The sequence below is a fragment of the Orcinus orca genome, chromosome 2 (genome assembly GCF_937001465.1).
Source record: "Orcinus orca chromosome 2, mOrcOrc1.1, whole genome shotgun sequence".
Classification (NCBI taxonomy): Eukaryota; Metazoa; Chordata; class Mammalia; order Artiodactyla; family Delphinidae; genus Orcinus; species Orcinus orca.
In genome coordinates, this window is record NC_064560.1 from 130167964 (window position 1) to 130190352 (window position 22389).

General features: G+C 33.6%; 1 protein-coding gene across 6 annotated transcripts in view; it reads right to left on the reverse strand.

The window, feature by feature from the left end:
- NOVA1 (NOVA alternative splicing regulator 1) overlaps positions 1-22389 on the reverse strand; it is a 138784-nt gene that overhangs the window by 89639 nt on the left and 26756 nt on the right. The window contains exon 1 of one of the 6 annotated variants that reach the window (XM_049705834.1): positions 1786-1880. The exons of the other annotated variants lie outside the window; for them this stretch is intronic. The gene's annotated coding sequence lies outside the window, so the exon portion shown is untranslated. Of the gene's footprint in view, positions 1-1785; positions 1881-22389 lie in introns of those variants that run through there. 6 annotated transcript variants of the gene reach the window in all.

The following is a 22389-nucleotide window of genomic DNA, read 5'->3' on the forward strand; positions in this document are numbered from 1 at the left end:
TATCCTGTGTAACTGAAAAATATATACTCACATATGCACCACAGGTATAGTTTGTACCTTTTCACCAACACAGTAAAATAATATATAAAACATACGGCCTATTCTGTCAAATATGATTACTTCAGTTAATAAGATGAATGGGATTAAGTAATACTTACACTGCATGCAGAAAATACAAAGGAACCAGTTATAGCAAATCGAATATTTCACATACTGATAAAATACTCTCTTGCTAGAGGTACGTAAGTATATTATATTATGTCTAAACTATATTTTTTAAAATACTAATGTTCAGTTTTTTAACGCTTTGACTACTGAGTAAAGTATTAAGTCTATGCAAGTAAGGGGTAAAATCTCCTTAAAATGTTAGCTTTTTGGTAATATTTAAGTGCATTCTTTTCTGAATGTAAATAAAGTCTAGCTTTTTCTAATCTGCTTGATGCTCCCTGATGAGAATCATACTGTATTATTTCTCAAAAAAATTTATTTCAAAACATTGGGGGTAACTCCACTATAAAATTAGAGACAGTTTAAAATCTTTGTAGGAAATCAGAACTCCTCTTTTGATTCTAAAATAGCATCACTCTGTATTTAACTAGTACAAATAATATTCTAACTGGAACAAAATCACTTGCACCAAAATATCTTGGTTACATAATGTAAGGTACAATTCTCAATACATAGAATTCTACCACTGAGTTAAACAGAAAACACTTAAAGGTCTCTAGAAAATAATTTCTTCCACCCACCTCATTTTACAAGTAAACAAACTGTGGCCCAGAGAGGCTTTTATCTGCTTTCACTGAGAACCTACAGTATAGAGATGTACACAAATATCATTTAAGTTATGACACATACTTTAAAGTTACCTAAAACAAATGACACTATGTTTTACAAGATTAAGACTTTCTAATGACTGAGACCCTAATTTCTTGCCACAGAAACGTCTATAGATGCACACACACACAACACACACACAAAGATAACTAGTAAGTCATACAACTGACTCAAAAAAAGCAAAACAATGAAATATAACAATCCATATCATATTGTTTAAAAATAGACACAGCAGTTCCTAATGTTATTTTCCTATCCTATAAGTCATAACCATGCCAAACTATTACAAAAGCAGCATTCTTGTAAAATTGCTTTTACAAAAGGAAAAAAGGAAATCATTAAACAGTTAAATGGGAGGGAGAGACTAAAATACGTTACGTGGAAGTTCAAATATTTACTATTTATTCTCTCCCACGCTTTCTTTCAATATGTTAAAAAGTTCAAACGCAATGCTTCTAAAACAAAAAATCAAAACTACATTCATCACAAACTGGCTTTGTTGCAAAACTTTCATGAGAAGAGTGAAAGTATTAAGACTAAGGCATACAACACTGCAAGGAAAGCTAATTAGGATGTTTCTGTTGAATTATAAGTTGATTTGCTACTTTAAGAACACAGCTCTAAAATCATATAATACTGATTTGGTTATTTGAAAAATATTTAAAAACAAATTGATTCTCTTAAGTTGCATTAAAAGTGAAGTATTTATAAAAGCATTTTAGTTACATTTGCTTTTAGAATAAAATCATTTCTGAGCAGTGCATCCATTTGTTTGTTATTTAAACAGTACCAATCACAAATTAGATGACCTTAAAATAAAATTTAGAGCCAGGGAGAGCAGCACTAAGTTTAACTGACCTCAATACATTTTTAAATGATGCTTCCCAGTTTTTCGTTATTCTCTCATATTGGGTTTTCCAGTCTAGGGCGGGTACACAAGAAACTTACAGTCTATGTAGTACTCCTAGTCAGTTTCACTCTGCAGATGGCACAGTGGAGAAATACCTTCTGTACAGGACCATGTACAATTTCTTCTACAGCTGTCAGCACCTAGGGGAAAGTGCGCTGTTAAACAGTTGCTGCGTTCCACCTCAGAAGTGGCTGCAATTCGGTGGTGGGTGAAGTGACTCCTGTACATATATACAGGGATGAAAAGTACTATAGAAAATGAAAACATTTAACAACAAAAGTGGCTGTCTGAAAACTGTGCCACAGCAAAGCAGAATACATCATTCAGTCACAAGAGCCCTACACAGATAGGCTACTATTCACTTAAAAATTGAATGTTAAGAATGAGAAGGAAAAAATAGAAATACAGTTATTCAATTCACAATATAACTAGAAATCACTGTTAAAACATACGTTAAAAAATTAAACCCAAGCATTATATACTGATTTATAACATTATTTCTATAGTAATTTACCTAAAACCAGGCAAATGTATACAGTATGATTCTTTATTCTGTTCAGCCAATTTAATACTTCTGTTTTAGTTAACAATTCAAGGGGTAAAAAAAAAAAAATAGGTGAGATATCAAACCTGAAGTATAAATAAGTAACATGAAAATATCTAAAAGGAACTATAAAGAAAAAACATTCTGAAATTCTTAATTACTTCATATTAAAAATTTTATAAAATAACCAGTCCTCAACTACTAGCAATGGTTATTTTTCATAAAAGGGAGCTTTAAAAGTGACCTCATTATAAAATGACAACTTCTCCAAAGTCACAATGACTCAGGATCTAAACACATCTTCATCCTCAACCCATATAAACAATGAATTAACCAATTATATGGTAACTTTAGCTCATTAATACATAAAATTATTACTATAACCTACTTTTATTACAAAACAACACCCTTTCTACATGATTTATCTTTGATGGAATCAGAAGATAAAATCCAAAAGTTATTCTCTGAGAAATATCACTGAATCACTAGGCTTGAAGGTACTATCTTTCTAATCTTCTATCTCTAGGCACAGCTACTATATTTATGCTAATCTGAAGAGGTAACTGATTACATTATTTCAAAATATCACATTTAGGTTCCTGAAACAGACTGAGAATGCTTTGATGTGAAGTCCAACAAATATGACCATTAAAAAGTGTCCCATCCATCAAACTTATCTGAATCTCACTTGCCATAACAGAATTTATCCTGGCATATATTCAGTGAAGTTAGAGGTAGCTGACAATTCCCTTCAGCTTTCTTAAATTCTTTCTATAATAAGGCATAATGTAAATGAATATTATTGCCTTTAAGTGACAAGAGTTCATAAAGGAAGAAAAAAGTTCAGAGTTTTCCAGTCTCTTTATTAAAAGACATGGATCAGAGATTCCCAATCTGGGGTCTACTTATGGGAATTAGGAAACCTAGGAACTCTGCAAAAGTGCAGGCTAAAATAAAGACATATTATACAGGTGTATAAGTACATTTTTTTCTAGGGGAAATGGACTTTTGTCAGGTTCTCAAAAGGCTCTGTGATTTTCCAAAAAAAGTTTAAGGAACTACTGATAAATGATATGAAGACACCCAATTGAATAAGCAGCAGTAATTTAAATCAAATGCCTAAATCTGAGCAGTTCATTATGTAAAATGAGTAGCAGACACAGGAATGTTCCAACCATGAAATGAAATAACTCACATAAAGCACCTAATACTGACCTATTATTATCAGTAACAGCAGTAATTGTTCAAAAGAGCTATGTCAAAAAAATAAAACTTCCTTATAGGGTCCCATCTTTATTTACTTCTACATAACTTCATAATATATTACTTTTACTTAGCTGCGTCATCTACTTTTATTTAGGTGTGTCTTCTAAAAGACATCAACATCACAAGCTATACATTTCTGCATTATTTTAGATACAAAAATGCTAAATACAAGTTTTGGAACACTGCTACATACTCCTAGAATCTACATTTCCCCAAAAGCCACACCGGTCCTTTCTATGACACAGTACTTACTTGGAAAAGCCTCAGATATGAAAAACATTTGGCTTCAATTGTTTATATAAAATAATTTCACCTCCTTTATCAGTCTTGCCTTTCAAACAAACAAAAAAATCTAAATGTGAGGAATCTATCAAGGAAACACATTTTCTGAAAAAGTTATACATATAATACTTTTACTTTCACATATCATTTTCTTTACTCAGGTTAGTTTTCTGAAGATAAAAGATACAACAAACATTCATACATACACAACCTTTAAAAAGAATCCTTGTGTTACAACATGTAGATTAGCCTTACCTTTAAAATGAATTCACAATATTACCAACATCATTACAAAATCATGTGCACGGTGCTCTTCAAGATTGTGGTAACTTTTAAATACCCATCAAAAAATGACAAATGAACTGTTACCATGTATTAAAGATGCTCAGTGAAGGAAGAGGTTGGTAAATATATCTGAAATAATAGCATACAGTGCAACTATATAGTTGGTTCCCAATCATTTCAAATGTCAAGTACCTTTCCTAGAGTCTTCTCATGATAGGAGTCATATTTTATGTATTCACACACTAATAAAATATATAGCAGTAAGAACAAACGGTACAGGATTTAAGTAAAGATACAGAAGTAGAAGAGAAACATATTAAGCATTCAGAGTACTGCAATGAAAAGAATAAGACTAGAATAGAGTACACGGAGGGGTCAGTGAGAAGGACAAGAGGCACAGGCCCAATTATGCTAAGGAATTTTTGAATATTTTATTCCAGAGGATGGCATTTTGAGAAGTATTTTATAAAAATAATTTCTAGCAGCAGCATGGAAAATGAACTAAAGGTGTAGATGGTTCAACTGGGATGGCAACAATGGGAATACATAGTTAGGAATAATAAAAGATCTGTAAAAAATTTTTAAAGTATACTACTCTGTAAAACACTAGAAGGGTAAACATTGTTAGATAAATCAAAGCTATTCCTAAAGTTTGAGTATAGAAACTAGCATCCATTCATTCATTAATTCACTCAACAAAAACAAAAAAAATCAACTGTCTCCTATGCATCAGGTCCCATTTTAGGCACTGGGCAAAGCACCGAACAAAGGAGCCAGTGACTTGCTCTCTTTAAGATTATATGCAGGGCTTCCCTGGTGGCGCAGTAGTTGAGAGTCCGCCTGCCGATGCATGGGATGCGGGTTCGTGCCCCAGTCCGGGAGGGTCCCACATGCCGCGGAGCGGCTGGGCCCGTGAGCCATGGCCGCTGGGCCTGCACGTCCGGAGCCTGTGCTCCACAACAGAAGAGGCCACAACAGTGAGAGGCCCGCGTACCGCAAAAAAAAAAAAAAAAAGATTATATGTAAATAGAAAAGACAGATAATAAACTATTAAATGTATAATAAAATGTAAGAAAATGATTCACATATGAACTAAAAGTAAAGCAAGCCATGGGAAGAGAGTGACCAATACACTATTTTAACAGTGTACAAAGAAAACCCAAGGAAGCAGCATTATATGAATGAAGAATGAAGTGGCAGGAGTCTACAGACTGACTATCTGGGGTAAGAACACTGATGGAACAGTGAGAGCAAAGCCCTGAGATGGGAACAAATGGTGGAACTGATGGTAGCCAACAAGAATGGCAGTACTCGCAAGACTATAATAAAATTTACATAACAGACTATCAGGTGGGACTTTTCCCATTGCCAGGGATTGGCATTACAACCCAAGACTGAGAACAAAGAGTCACCAATCAAGTATTTCACGTTCAAAAGACAGCCTAAACAAGTGAGAGCCAACTACCTCTCCACAATAACCGAAACATCTTTACCTTCCTCAGTTCCTCTTTACCCTAGAACTGCCCACCCCTGCCCACCTTGAGTGAGTCAATCATCAGAGTTTGCTTCACTGACTTAACGTAGTTGGATAGTGCTATTTCCAAGAGTCTAAATCAAGTCAGAGCGGGTCGAAAGATTGGCAAGAATGGAAGACTGGTATCTCATCTTTCGGCTGGATTTCTGCTTGTGTTTAGACTTGCTTATCATCCCATGCCCATACCTACGACCCATGCCTATATGAGGAGAGGAAAAAAAGATGTGGATTGGAAAACAGGGTAGAGAGAACTGGACTCACTATTTATAACAGCAAAGAGTGTGACTAACAAAGTAGCTGGATTGAGCCTCCACACAATGGGGATCCCAGCAGCCAGAGGCTGTGGGCGTACTGGAGAAGGAGAAACTTCGAAAGAGTAGAAAAAGACAAACTGGATAGTGTGACTCTGCAAAAATATCTCATCCTCCCAAAAAAAGTTTTACACACGTGCCACATCAACGGTAGTATTTGCCTCTCTTTCCCCACAGAAGGCATGAGGTCTAGTCAGTGTTACTCAGATGACCAGAGATAGAAAAAGAAACAAAAAGGGCACCACTAAAGTAGGAAAATCTTTTCCCTTTCTATCTCTCTCACCCAGGAGGAGAAAGGAATATAAATGAAAGAGCAGATCACTCTCTACTCACTGGAGTGCGCAGACTGAATGACTGTATTCAACCCTTTCCACACTACAATCTCCTAGAACAGCCTAAGCGGCACTGAGTAGAAGGGGGAAAGCTGAGTTTTAAATTGGGCTATGAGGTTAAAATTCAAACTAGTCAGATTAAACTGATTTTCTGAAGTGTCCAGAAAGCTTTGACATTTCTTCAAGATGAGTAAAGAAACAAACAAAAACCTGATTTGACCAATCACAAACAAAGGTCAGATTGGAGAAAAATAAAATCACTTCATGTTTGCATTCCCACTTCATTCTCCATCTCAAGTCATACTATATTATGAAATGGTTAACAGCAATGAGCTAGTAAGTGATTTTTTACTTTTCATCTCTCTAAAATATTCTATGACTATCAGGCTGAATAGCTGCATTATCATATTTTTCTTATTCTTAAGAACTACTAGTAATTACATAACTATGGGTATTTTATAAGGAATTCTTCATATTTCCCCTTGTATAAAAGTTACAGAAATATTTTGAACATTTGTAAATAATACTAGGTCTTATTACAAATACGAACAAATATAAATATTTTATACATTTGTGGAGAATACTAGGTTGTATAGAAACTAAAAAGTAGAATCCCCTAAATAAGACACCAAACTTGCAGAACAAAAAGGCTACAGGGAAGGAAAAAGAAAAAACAGGTTAAAACATTTATTGTTTTAAAGGAACATTTTCGATATTCATATTGGAGTAACCTGAAACCCAACTTTAAAGAATATTCTGCCTTGATTTATAGCTTAATAACTTTGGGCTTTCCCCCAAATTGAATCATGCCCTTTCCATTTATTTAATATTTAAATTAATCTTTAATGGGAATTCTCTGAAAACTTAGGTATATCTTTTTAAATAAATTAAGGTATCAGTATTTTACATGACTAAATAATACATAACGTTATCTCTGTTTAAATGTCACACTTTTAGAGAATACAGGATCCTATTACATTGACGTTTATAACTCCTTATGTAATGGTCCTATTCATTTTACAATCACTTATCATCCTAAATTATGCCATGTATATAACATTTTATCAGTTAGTCCTTCTCAGAGATACAACATAATGAAAGTAATATGACTCAAAATTACAGAACTAAGTTCTATATTTATACCTTTTTTCTAGTCTACTATTTCATGGGATATAAGAATAAACATTATCATTTATAAGTAAATTGGAAAGTGTAAGGAAAACCATACAAACTCAAGTCATTCAAACTCACATGTTAATTTACTGTCAGTAAATAATGTCAGCCGGATTGTCAACACAGTATTGAAGGAGAAGAACAAAGTTGGAAGACTGACTCTATCAGACTTTAAGACTTACTACTTACTATAAAGCAACAGTATTCAAGACTGTGTGATATCTGTCAAAGAACAGAAAAATTGACCAATGGAAGAGAACAGAGAGACCAGAAACAAACTCACACAAATGTAATCAACTGATCTTTGACAAAGAAGCAAACAAAATTCAATGAAGAAAGGATAGCCTTTTCAACAAATGGTGCTGGCCTAATTGGACATCCATATCCCCCCCCCCAAAAAAATCTAGACACAGACAATAAACCTTTTATAAAAATGAGCTCAAAATAGAAAAAAGACAAAGTTACGAAACTCCCAGAATATAGAAAAATCTAGGTGACCTTGGAATTGACAATAACTTTTCAGATACAACACCAAAAGCACAATCCATGAAAGAAAAAAAGCTACAGATAGGGAGAAAATATTTGGAAAACACATATATGATAAAGGACTAGTAATCTAAATATACAAAAAACTCAAATTCAACAACTAGAAAACAAACAACTCAATTAAAAAATGAGCAAATGGTCTGAGCAGACACCTTCCTAAAAAGATAAGCTGATAACATATGAGCATATGAAAAGATGCTGAACATCAATCAAATGTGTATTAGTTTGCCAGGGCTGCCATAACCAAGTATGACAAACTGGATGACTTAATAGAAATTAATCGTCTCACAGTTTTGGAGGTCAAAGTCTGAAATCAAGGTGTTGGCAGGGCTGGTTCCTTCTGAGGGCTGTGAGGGTAGGATCAGATTCCAGGCCTCAATTCTTGGCTTATAGATGGCAGTCTTCATGTTCCCATGGCATTCTCCCTCTATGCATATCTGTGTCCGAACTTCCCCTTTTTATAAGGACACCAGTCATATTGGATTACGACCCACTGTAATAACCTCACTTTAACTTGATTAACTCTGTAAAGACCATAACTCCAAATAAGGTCATAAGGTCACACTGTCAGGTACTGGGGGGTTAGAAATTCAAGATATGAATTTGAGGGGGGGATATAATGGTATGTCATTAGGGAATTGCAAATTAAAACAACCATGAGATACCACTACACATCTATTAGAATGGCTAAAATCCAAAACAGTGACAACACCAAATGTTAATGAGGATGTAGAGCAACAGGAACTCTCATCCACTGCTAGTGGAATGGAAAATAGTACAGCCATTTTGGAAAACATTTTGGCAGTTTCTTTCAAACTAAACATACTCTTACCATATGATCCAGCAATCACACTCCTTGGCGTTTACCCAAATGAGCTAAAAACTCATATCTATAAAAAAAAAATCTACACACAAATGTTTATAGCAGCTTTATTCATAATTGCCAAAACTTGGAAGCAATCAAGATGTTCTTCAACAGGAGAATGAATAAACAAACTGTGGTATACCCATATTATATAAAAAGAAATGAGGTATCATATCACAAAAAGACATAAAGAAAGCTTAAATGCATATTACAAAATGAAAAAAAAAACAATCCGAAAAGGCTATACATACTCCATGATTTCAAGTATATGACATTCTGGAAAAGGCAAAACTAAAGAGACAGTTAAAAGATTAATGGTTGCCAGAGATGCACAGGGAGGAAAGGAAGGATGAGGTAGAACACATCATGAGGGGATATTTAGGGCCGGGAAGCTGTTATGTATGACACTGCAATGATGGATAAATATCATTATACATTTGTAAAAGCACTGAAAGCGAATCCTAATGTAAACTATGGACTTCAACTCTACCATACTAACGCAAGATGTTAATAGGAGAAACTGTGTGCTGGGGTGGGGGGCAGGAGAAGTAGGGACAAGAAAGGGTACAGTCAACCGTCAGTATCCATTGGAAATTAGTCCCAGGATTCCCGCAGATACCGAAATCCAGGGGTGCTCAAGTCCCTTATATAAAATTGCGTAGTACTGGCATATACCCTATGCAATCCTCCCATACACATTAAACATCTCTGTATTACTTATAATACCTAATATAATGTAAATTCTATGTAAATAGTTGCTACCACACAACAAATACGAGTTTTTTCTTTTTGGAACTTTCTGGGATTTTTTTTTTTTTTTTTCCAAATATTTTCAATCCTTGGTTGGTTGCATCTGAGGCTGCGGGTCCTGCAGATATGAAGGGTCAATTGTATACTGCAACTCCCTTGGACTTTCCACTAAATTTTTCTGTTAAGGTTAAAACTGCTCTAAAAAGTGTAGTCTATTAATTTTTTTAAAGTAGTTGTTCTACTAATAAGGTCAAGAAGTAAAAAATTTGGGATAATTACATGGAAACAGAAACGGGCCTCAAAAACTCTAAGTGCAAATGGAGACACATGATTTTTTCAGCAATAGTCATGAAAGTAAATTATTAAAAAAGTAAATATAATTATAAATTATATTTTTAAATATGGTGACCTGAGTGCAATGCAGGTAGAGAAACAATGGTAATATTGTTACAGTGGCTGATATGCAAATGAGTTTATTAAGGCAAAACTTTTGTTCTTCGTTTTTCCACTGACATTTTCCTGTAAAGCTATTTTTTTATAGCTTTTCCAAAAACAAAAACGCATTTTCAATTTGAAGCTTCTTTTTCAGGCTACCTGCACTTCAAATGGAACACAGTGACAGAGCATAGCAAGAATTTCATACATTTAAAATAAGAAATAAATCTAAACATACAGCTACTCAAACGTGCTTTCATCACATGCAAGTAATATTTTGTTTCTAGGATCGCAGGGCATATTAAGTTATGCTATAAAACTCAATAAAATTATAATATATATATAGGAAAGTTATAGCTAGGAAACAGGGTTTAAATAGGCCAAAACATTTTGTTAGGTTTTAACAATGTTCTATTTTAATTTCAGAAACCCAGATAATGCCATGGATATAACAGTATCAAGAGTTTAAGGTTATTATTATTATTTTAGTATTCATGCTATACTTAACTTTAGTCATTCTAAAATTCCCTAGCCTACCTGATGATATTAGAATGGAACCAGGTAATATTGTTTCAGCAAACTAAGACAGAAAACTTCTGACTAAAGGAATTCAAGGTTAAGTTTTCCCTCCCTGCCTACATATCATGCATCTTACTTGGATGCAACAGAAAATTTATAGAAACAAGGAAATTTTAAATTAACTATAAGTTGATTTTTACAAGAGAAGGAAATAGTTTTCTATCCTTTAAAGTTAAAAAAAAGTGGTTACTTTTCTAAAGTGTGTAGATCTATCCATACTCCTGTGCAATTATATATTTATTTTTTAATATTCTTTAGTAATATTTATGACTCTAATGCATGTTTTCTAAAAGAAGAAATAACCACCAATCTTAAGAAAATAGAATATATAAAATATCCTGGTAGCTGTGTAAGCATAATTAGACATATAAAGTTTGCTTTGGAACCCAACAATTTGGAATTTATTCTTACCCTCATCATTTATCAAATACTCTACTGGTAACTCTGGGAAGGATACTGAATGCCCAATTTTTAAAATATGGGGTAGCTATAAATTTTAATATCATTTTTATATGATGTAGACAGGCTTATATTTGAGACTATCTTATTATCAATTGCTGCTAACATTTCCAAATTTAAATATCCAAGAATGATATTCAAGAGAGATCATATACCAAATTTATACTTTATAATGACACTAAAAATAAATATAGGCTTCGTCATGATTCTAAGACCATCTCTCCACTTTAAGGTTGACAAAACTGTACGTGAATTTCTCAGAACTCCTTGTGATGTCTATAATTTGTCATTTTAATAATACATGTCCTTAAATAATAATTTCATCAAATGAAAAAGAATGAGTATTATAGTTTCTTCTACCACAAAGTTATAGAAATATAATATTGAAATCATTCATTGTGACAATTTAGTAAAATGAAAACTTTATTGGATAAGGAAATATAAATTTACTGTCTATGCCATATAAAGACACAAGGCAGAGACTGTCCATCAAATTGGTATTCTATAAGCTCCTGAGACTTTTTTGGAGAAAAAAATTAAGTAACAGCAGTCTTTCCCCAATTTATGAAAAACTTAGATTAAGGGATAAAATTGGCAAATTCTGAGATTTTACCTAATTTTTAATATTTGATAATTCCTATTTGCCTATACAAGACTATTCTATTAGTATAACATGGTAGTTAAGAGGGCAGACCCTGGGAGCAGATTAAGCAAATCCTATCTCTGCCTCTAATTTTATAGAGAAAAAAAATATTTACATATGTATATATAAATTTCCATACATATATGTAGGTGTGTGTGTGTATACACACACACACACATACACAGGTATGTATATATGTATGTATATGAATACACACACACATATATACCCTTACATACACATATGTGTTTATATACAAACATATATATACCACACATACATACATGCTGTTGGCAAATTATTTAACCTTTTGTGCTGCCTTTTCCTCACAGAATTATTGTGTGAACTAATTCAGTTAATATGTGGAAAGCATGTAGTTGTCGTCCCTGGCTCATACTAAGTTCCATTTAGCTATTAGTATTATTATCACTGCTGCTACTATTACTGCTAAGTTTAATATACCAATATTCCCAGTGTCCTAAAGAATATGATTTCCACATGCTCTATCACTTGAAAAAATTGAATAAATTTGATGACTGCTACCACTCAGAGAGACAAAAAAGCACGGAATTTTGAAATACACTTGAGATTTTTAGAAGGAGTAGAAAAAGAACTGAGAGCAGGGAGTATCTTTTGTCACAAAATACTTTGAACTCTCTTGAATTAAAATCTATTTGCGTGTCGTATGAGATTTGCGAGTAGAGATAACAGAAATGCATCCTATCCCAAACCTTGTTTATTCTTTAACAGCAGCAGCTGACACAGGAGAATAATTTCCTGCTTCACTGTGCTGACAGTACATCACCTAGATTCAGAAATTATATTCTCAGCAGGAAGGCAATAGATTTCTCTCTACACTGAAGAAACAGAAGGATAGAAAAATTACACAAAATAGAAATGATTATTATAAAAGAAAAAATCAAACTGTATCGAAGACGATTTATTTTTAATTGGTGACACTCAAAGTAGAATTCAGTTTATATTAAATTTCAAGTGTTTAGCCATAATATTTTTGAAAGAAACAAAAGTTTTGTTTATGTATAATCTTGCAAACAAATCTTATATTTCTAATTCTTCCTAAAATTTTTAAACAGGAAAAATTTTAATAAGATCAACTAAAATTTATTAATACTCTGATTTTATTTATTATACTTAGTGTATAGAACATTGTGCCCTAGTTCAGACAGTAAATATCATTTAAAAATTTTACTTAGAAGAATGGTGTTAGGTGGTAACTAATAGTTTACATTAAAGTTTTGTGTCACCAAAAAATCATTCTTCACAGAAATAATAAGTAATGATTTCTATATGTGTGGCGTGTGTGTGTGTACGTAGCATATTTATAAGCTACTAGGTTTTCTTCTAATTTAGATATATGAAAATCTAGCAATTTGTCTTATGTGAAGTGACTTTTAAGCCGTATGTTAAAGTAACTCTAGAGGTTATAAAGAAGTATTGTAGACTTCTGGTTCATAATGATAAAGTACCAACCTCAGGTTCCAGAAGTAAGTCTGTAGATTCAAATCTTTCTGCCGTTTACTAGTCATGTGATATTGGGCAGCTTACTTATTATTTTGTTCCCCCATCTGTAAAATGAGGATAATAGCAGTGTCTTTCTAATGGGATCTGTTTGAAGATTAAAAGAAAATCAACATTAAAACACAAAGAACTGGGCTTCCCTGGTGGCGCAGTGGTTGAGGGTCCGTCTGCCGATGCAGGGCACGCCGGTTCGTGCCCCGGTCCCAGAAGATCCCACATGCCGCGGAGCGGCTGGGCCCGTGAGCCATGGCCGCTGAGCCTGCGCGTCCGGAGCCTGTGCTCCGCAACAGGAGAGGCCACAGCACTGAGAGGCCCGCGTACCGCAAAAAACAAAACCACAAAGAACAAGTCTAGCACAGAGCGAATCACTAGATTATTACCATTATTGTCACAGGTAAGTATGGCAAATGAAGCATGCTTCCTTCTGAAACTCCTCTAAATTAACCAAAAAAGTACAAAACTGAAGGACAAAAAGAACAGTAGAGAAGACAACAACAAACACAAGCTTTTGGAAAATGAAAAACTTAGGCAGAAGACTAGTGACTGATTCAGCACAGCAGAGGATGCAGAAAATTAAGTGGCAGAAAAGGAGGAGAATGTAAGAATCAAGATAATTTGCCTAATGAAACCCTGAAAGGCTGGGGTAATATTAGCACTGAATACTGAGGGGTTCTCTAAAAGTCTGTATAAAGAAAATTTCCACACACAGGTTAACTACCTCATTCCACACGTCCTCTTCGGCCTCTAGAGGATCAGAATGTTGGATATCTTAAACCAGGGATGTTCCTGACTTGGAACGACCAAGCACAACATAGAGGGAGTCGAAGGACAAGGCTCAGTCGGACCTGAACTGGTTCCTAATTGTTGGCAGACAGGTGTAAACTATCCAAGAAAGAATATTTGAAAATTCATTGGAGAACGTTTAAGACCCCAGAAAAAGACATATAGATACCACAATCTGGGATCTCCCAAGAGAAATTTTAGCTCTTTTCTTGATCACCCTAATGAAGCCACCTACGAAACAATTCTTGCCTCTAGACACACAGCTTCCAAATAAATCTGTAGCACCTCATTAAGTCTAGGCTTTCAGAAAAGCCTCCAACATGAAAGACTAAAACCAAAATAAATAAACAAAAAAAAAGTACTCAGAGGAAATACAGTACCAAGAGAAGAAACCTTAAGAAAATTATTACCATCCTCTGACATAAGAAAAGGTAATTACAGCGGCAAAATAAGAATGTACTATGTTAAAAAACTGAATAATTAGAGAAACAGTAACAACTTTTAGAAAATAAAAATAATTGCTGAAATAAAACATTCAATGAAAGAGAACATCTAGAAAATCTCCTAGTAAGTAGAATATAAAGAACTTTTTAAAAGAAGAGGAAACACAAGAAAACAAGCATACAAATGCAGATGAACATATGCCCTATGACCACAGATAGAGAACAGAAAAATGAAGGAAGAGAAGGGAGCAATGCTTTCATAACTCTAAGGGAAAATTATTTTGTAGTCTACAATTATATACATAAGCTAATATTCAATCAAATGTGAGGATGGGATGAAGATATTTTCAAGAGGGCAAACTTTTATGACTCCTTTATCAGGAAGTAGCTGAAAAATATACCTCTATAAAATAAAGGAGGAAAAGGGGGGAGGACGAGTGTGGGACTCATGAAATAAAGGATCTAACATAGGAGAAGAGCCAAGGGAAGTCCCAAGATGTCCACTATGCACCAGGTGTAGAAAGCAACCAATCTAGATTGTAAAACAGATCAGTATGGAAAGGTCTCCACAAAGAAAAGCAAATTTGATACAGTGTCTGAAACCATGTTTCAGCACTCAAAAAATACTGACATCATCTTACAGATCTGTTGAAACATTTAGGAAAAATACAGTAGGTACACAAAAAATAAGCAAATAAAAATGAGGTTATTACTAACTCCCCCCAAAAGAAAAAGTTATAGGAGAAAAGAAACAATCATAATAAATTGCTCAAAAAGGAGCAATATTTAGTGCTGATTTAATGCAACATACTTATTGGATAAGTATGTTGAGAAAATGGGGTAATCTTTGTATAAGTATGTTGAGAATGAGATGGTAATGAATTTAAGAATAGTAAATCCCCAACTAATAATAGGAAGTAAATTGATAGAGAAAAAATTGATAAATCAATAAAGAGCAGCTTAAAAGTGTCATTTAAAAATATGGAAATGCCATAAGAAACAGCTCCAAGAATGCAAACTGACTGCCTCTGGGGAGCAAGGCTGTGGAAGATGGTGAGCAGTGAAACGGGAGTGCTTTACTTAGTTTCAAGTCTTTTTTTTTTTTTTTACATCTTTATTGGAGTATAATTGCTTTACAATGGTGTGTTAGTTTCTGCTTTATAACAAAGTGAATCAGTTATACATATACATATCAGTTATACATATGTTATATCAGTTATACATATGTTAGCAGTTATACATATGTTCCCATATCTCCTCCCTCTTGCGTCTCCCTCCCTCCCACCCTCCCTATCCCACCCCTCCAGGCGGTCTCAAAGCACCGACCTGATCTCCCTGTGCTATGCGGCTGCTTCCCACTAGCTATCTATTTTACATTTGGTAGTGTATATATGTCCATGCCTCTCTCTCGCTTTCTCACAGCTTACCCTTTCCCCTCCCCATATTCTCAAGTCCATTCTCTAGTAGGTCTGTGTCTTTATTCTTGTCTTACTCCTAGGTTCTTCATGACATTTTTTTTCCCTTAAATTCCATATATATGTGTTAGCATACGGTATTTGTCTTTATCTTTCTGACTTACTTCACTCTGTATAATAGACTCTAGGTCTATCCACCTCATTACTAATAGCTCAATTTCGTTTCTTTTTATGGCTGAGTAATATTCCATTGTATGTATGTGCCACATCTTCTTTTCAAGTCTTTTAATACTACTTTGCTTTTTAATTCTGTATGTATATAAGTGATAAGAATGAATTTTAAAAAGTAAATCAGATACATTTCCAACTTATAATGTAAAATAATATGTTGATATATAAAATAGTAGTCGATTAACATCAATTTTTAAATTTTAACAGAGTAATATCTCAATTACCCAGCACCAGCATGGCTTCACATAAGAAAATCTGGAGATAAATTTAAGTTTACACCTTCAAGTGACAAAACTTTCCTTTTTTAAAAGATTTTTAATTTACCACACATATTCTTGAATGATTAAGTATCATTCCTTACCTTCTTGATAATTACGTGTTATTATTATAGATATCCATTATCATATTCACACCAGGACCTCTGGAGTATATATGTTCTCTATCTTACATTAAATATCCCCAGGTCTCTCTTTCTTTATAATTTTAAAGGAAGAGTAAAAAATAGAATGATCTGGTTTACTAAGGATTCTGGTTCATAAAACTGATCAGAACTTTGAAAAATACTTAGAATGCAATAATCAAATTAATATAAAAAACAGCAAGCTCATTGTGCTTACTATGTGACAACATTCTAAGCACTTTTCATACACACTTCAATTTCCCCATTTTACAGATTAGAAAACAAAGGCACAGAGAGGCAAAGCTACTTGACGGGGTTAGTTAGTGACTGAATTAAGATTTTGAACACAGGCAATTTGACTCCAGAGCCTGTGATCTTTACTGCTATGTGCTACTTAGCACTATAAATCTATTGAACACAATATATTGTCTTGATTATTTGGAAAACACTTTAGAATTTTGCAGGATCTAAAAGCACATAACTAAAATCTACTGTTATTAATGTATTAGAGATACATGAACGTGCATTCAAAATTAACAAAAGGCTAGACACCAAAAGATATTCACTGTATAAATTCAACATAAAAAGCTCTCCCACAAAAAATATATATATAAAAATTAGCAAAACAACATATAAGGCTCATGTAAATTAAATATTTTCAAGCAGAGTTTTGGCATAGTTCTATTTTTCCCCTAAAAAGAGCACCACTATTATATCTGGTAATTTATAAAGTCAATTAAATATAAGCAATATAACACAGAGGAACAAGATAAACATTATCTTTTAAATGAATCACAATATGAAAAGCTTATTAAACTTACTGATCCAATAACATAATATTATATTGCATCGATTCTAAGACACATATACTTCCACATTTTTTTTCTTGGTATATAAAGTATTGGTGTATCTTACAAACACTGGTATTTCAGGTTTGATGAAATACGGCAACTAACAGTTTCATAGCACTTACAATGTATCAGGCACTATCCCACTTGCTTTATACATATTTACTACCTTAATCCTAACAATTCAGTGAGGTAGGTACTATTACTATCCTTATTTATGCAAGAAAACTGAAACAGATTAAATAAATTGCTGGAACTAATGAGTGGAAAGTGAGGATTCCAACTTCAGCACGAAGTCTAGTTACAGACACTAAGCTCTTAAATATTATACAGTACAGCCACATCACTATACACATTTGTCCCTTTCTCTGAGACCTGCTAACTCCTAGTACTTTTTTCTTCTCTGAAACTGCAACTGCTTTTAGCTAGAACACTTTATGTAAACAAAACCTACTGTTTCTTTGGTTGTATTAGAGAATAAAATCAAAAGTAGAGCTACTTGGTTGCCAGTGAATAAGGAGCATAAATGGGACAATTAGTCAGCATTCATTCTTCAATTCCCTGCTCAGCTGCTTCTCACCCTTTCTCTTATAAACCCTCGGGATACAAAACCTCAAAATACTTTCAGTTCTGATGAAAGATGTTTAAGCAGTGAATTGGCATACATACGGTATGGAATAATTCTTCCCTAAAAACAAAGTACCAAGGTTTTCCACTACATAGACAATTTCAGATTCATGCCTAAAGAAATTATGTACGATGCAACTTTAATGAAGAAATGTTAAACAATCTTCTACAATTACCTTTACTAATAATTTCTTATGTGAATAATTCTTCTTTGGTAAATAAGGAGAACCTCAATCACCACTAAATAAGGTAAAAATCAAGAACCCATTGCTTAAATAATTCCATAACCACACTTTGTTTTACACTGAAACAATACCATTTACTGAGGGTTTAGTCTGTATTTTGATAAAGTTTTTACACACACCATCACTCATTACAGCTCCTTGAGATAGGTACTACCATATCCATGTTTATACTAAAAAACTGTAAAACAGAGAGATCCTATAATGATGCAATATATAAACCATATGGTAAAGGACTTTTAGTTATAAAAATATGTCCAGCAGGCACATCTGATTTAGTGTTTCTGTGAGATAAAAATGTTAAATCTTTTACATATACATAATGTTGTATTTCAGTTATACCTCAACAAAAAAACTACATTTTTGTGCAATTTGTATTTACATGACATGAAGTAAGTCCTTTGGAAAAAGTTATTTAAAGTCATAATATGACATAATGTCTTTTAAAATCCTCACAATGAAATTTGCTTGAAGGTGCAAATGAGATATGTAAGCTGATTTAAGGCAGGGACTGTGTTTTCTTCACAACAGTATTTTATTTTAAGTTAAACCTTTAAGTACTGTACCTGAATTTTAAATAGATTTATGGAAAACTTTCTAACATGTATCACACATATCCCTAACTTCTTAAAATGTTATGAATACAATTTAAACATTTATTGATGAATCAGTGTCATCACTGTAGGCATCAGTAATTACACTGTGTGGCAAGGTAGCTGAAGGTGTAGATAGTACAAAAAAAAAAAACAAACAAAAAAAATTTAAGAGCTACTGAAGTCAGTGGGAGTCCCGTTAACTTTGTTAAAGAAGTCCATGCTGATAAGATTCACTTTTGTAACCAGTCTTTCTCTGTCTTAAAAAACCACAATAGCTGTTTGACTTTTACTCTCCATCTATACTCACTGAACCTAGACTCTTGCTCTTTTCTAAAGACAAAATGTTACCCTTTTTAATATCTAGGTAGCTATTTGACTCCTTCTCTATTCCCAAAACAAACTAAAAGAACTATTCTGTGACTCATGTTTTGTTTTGTTGTTGTTGTTTTGTTTGTTTGTTTTCGGTACGCGGGCCTCTCACTGTTGTGGCCTCTCCCATTGTGGAGCACAGGCTCCAGACGCGCAGGCTCAGCGGCCATGGCTCACGGGCCCAGCCGCTCCGTGGCATGTGGGATCTTCCCCGACCGGGGCACGAACCCGTGTTCCCTGCATCGGCAGGCGGACTCTCAACCACTGCGCCACCAGGGAAGCCCTGTTGTTTTTGTTTTTAAACTATTTTACAGAGCTGCCCTTGAAGTCTTTTAAGCACCCTTCCCACCCTTGAAGATTGCAAAAACATTCTGCTTGTTTCCCCACTGACTTCTTTCTGTTCTACTGTACCTGCTATTGTTCTAGCAGAATAGTGCTTCCATGCCTGCTTCCAAGCCCACCATTCTTTTCCCTTTACTTTTCTCCAACTTTATTCTTTCTTGTCCAACTAGTCCCTTATTAATTCTTGGCTTCCATGTATAAAAGACCAAAAATTCGGTGTGACATGAGGCCAAGAAATGGCAAGAGATTGGATAAACAAGAAAGAAAAAAGGTAGACCAGGGCTCATACATTTTTATAACCTAGCATTGAGCACAGTTCCATAGTAGGACCAAATACTGTGTGGAACTGAACTAACTACATAATACGAGCAAATCACCAACAAATGAGATGAACTAACTTGAAACCAGAACCAACATATTCTCTCTTTTATTGGTTTTATTTTTAGTCTTCTTTAATCCTTGATTGGTGAGAAAAATGTGACAGAAGAAAAAAAGAGCATGAGAATGTAAACTGAAGGTAGAGCTCTTAAAAAGACATTAAAAAATGGGCATTCATAGAGAAAAATGCAATAACTTAGAATAATGATCTATGATAGTTCTAAGGGAATTTAAATGAGAAGGAAAGAAGACATGATACAGTTAAAAATAGGTAGAAACATGCTGCATGGTGAAAAAAGATAGAAACAAAAACATAATTTGGAAAATAAAGCTATATGAATTACATAAATGATGAAGTATCCTTTCAGGGTTATTATAAAATAAAAGACTAAAAATGCCATAAGAAATGTGTAACAAAACAGCTTAGCAAAATCTTTAAAATGTAATGATTAAAGAATTTAAGCAGCACTTAAATTACAGTTACTTAGAGACATGGTACATAACAACATTTACAATTTCTAAGAAAGTATCTTATCTACTTTGAAGGCTGTTAGCGGAACTATTTTATATTATCACAAGCTTCAAATTTCAGGTCTAATTCACTGTCATCAATAAAAGAGTTACCATTAAAAATCAACTATATGCAGAGTACTATATACATGTGCTTTCTAGTCTTGCCCAATGGTTACAACTAAGTACCTAGTGAAAGCGATTTAACTTTTTTGTGCTTTGGTGTTCTATTTATAAGAACAGACCCTCCTTATTAAGTTATTGGGCAGACTAAATAATATATACACAGTGTGCTGAATATGGCCTTGCACACAGTAAATGGTTAATAAATGTTATTATCATTATTATTACACTACATTGTTTCCCTTATCATCTATTATCTCACCACTTAGCTAATAAGGAAATTAATCTCACAATATGGCCAAGGCTATGGGAGCAAAATCGTAACACTGAAAGTAAAATAACAGATACTGAGAAATAGGACGCACCACATTCTTCTTTCTTACTTGGTATTCCTTATTGACACTGGCAATTTCTGTCATCAATAAAAAATATGAGAAAACAGAAGTCATCATAATAAGAGAAGTATAACAGTATGTTAGAGCAAAGCAAAAAGAATTAATCAATTTATATACTTTCAAAAAATCTTCCCTAAGAGACCAATCCTTACACGAACATTCTATTTTTCTTTTCCCTTTCCCAAAACAAGAACCTGGGGATATATCTTCAACATCACTCAGAAGGACCTCTCACATAGGATGGGCCCAATAAATATCCGGCAAATGAAAAAAAAAAAATCCATTTCATTACCTATAAAAACACTTGCTTTCAATTCAACTCATTTTTCCCAGTGAACTTCACAAAAAGATGCCAAGTTACAATCCCCAAACCAAATACATTATGGTCTACATACTTTTGGTTTAAATTTTTAAATATTATTTAGACATAAAACACAGTATAGCCAATTACGTAAGTAATTTATGAAGAATGTTTTCAGAAAAATTTATTTATAGTTTCCCTTATTTGCCCTATCCTATGACATTTACATGTCTTGCTTGATTTACATAGTTGGTAGTGGTTACAGGAACCTAATCTGGAGAACTGTTAATAAGATCACCTCTGTTTTGTTTGGCTATTCTACACCTGTTTCATTTCCACTCTTCTGCTTCATTAACTTTTCATTTTCTCAAATCTATTAAATCTGAAGTAGTTATCTAAAAAGGCAAAACATCTCATAACATTTTGAGGGATTTTATTTTCTTGCTCAAGATAAACTAGTTATGCTTTTTAAAAAATTTTATTTAATTGTTTTCCATTTGGTAATCAATAAAGCTCTCTGTACTACTGTATCATTATGGAGAAAAGCCTAACAAATATGTTTATTTCCGCCTGTATTTGAAACACCTGAAGAGTTTCTTAACATTTACTATGTAATACATCTCAACTCAACAAAAATACTGATAAGACTGCTAAAGGAGAAAGTCAAGGAAAAAGTGCAGTAAGGAAGGAACTGCTGGGATCTTAAAAACAATAGGGAGATAATATCAAGATAACAGGAGAGATTTAGGGAAAATTGAAATGGTACATGTTTTTTGTAGGGAATCCCAGGGCACTTACTACCTGTTTTTGACACTTATTGCTAATTAGTATTTACAATGTAGTAACTGTTATTATATCTTCTTTCTCAAAACTCCTTGCAGGCAATAATTCAGGATGCCATTTCTGTATATCTACCACCGTCAATCAACAAAATAAATGCTATTTGAAACAAGTTATTTGTAGATGAAGAATCTAAACCGACATGGAGGTGGTGCTGTACAATGTAGAGTATGGACTCTGGAGTGAAGATCAATCGTCTTCACTTACTAGCTGCATGATTTTGGTCAGGTTACCTCACTTCTGAAATGGCTATTCC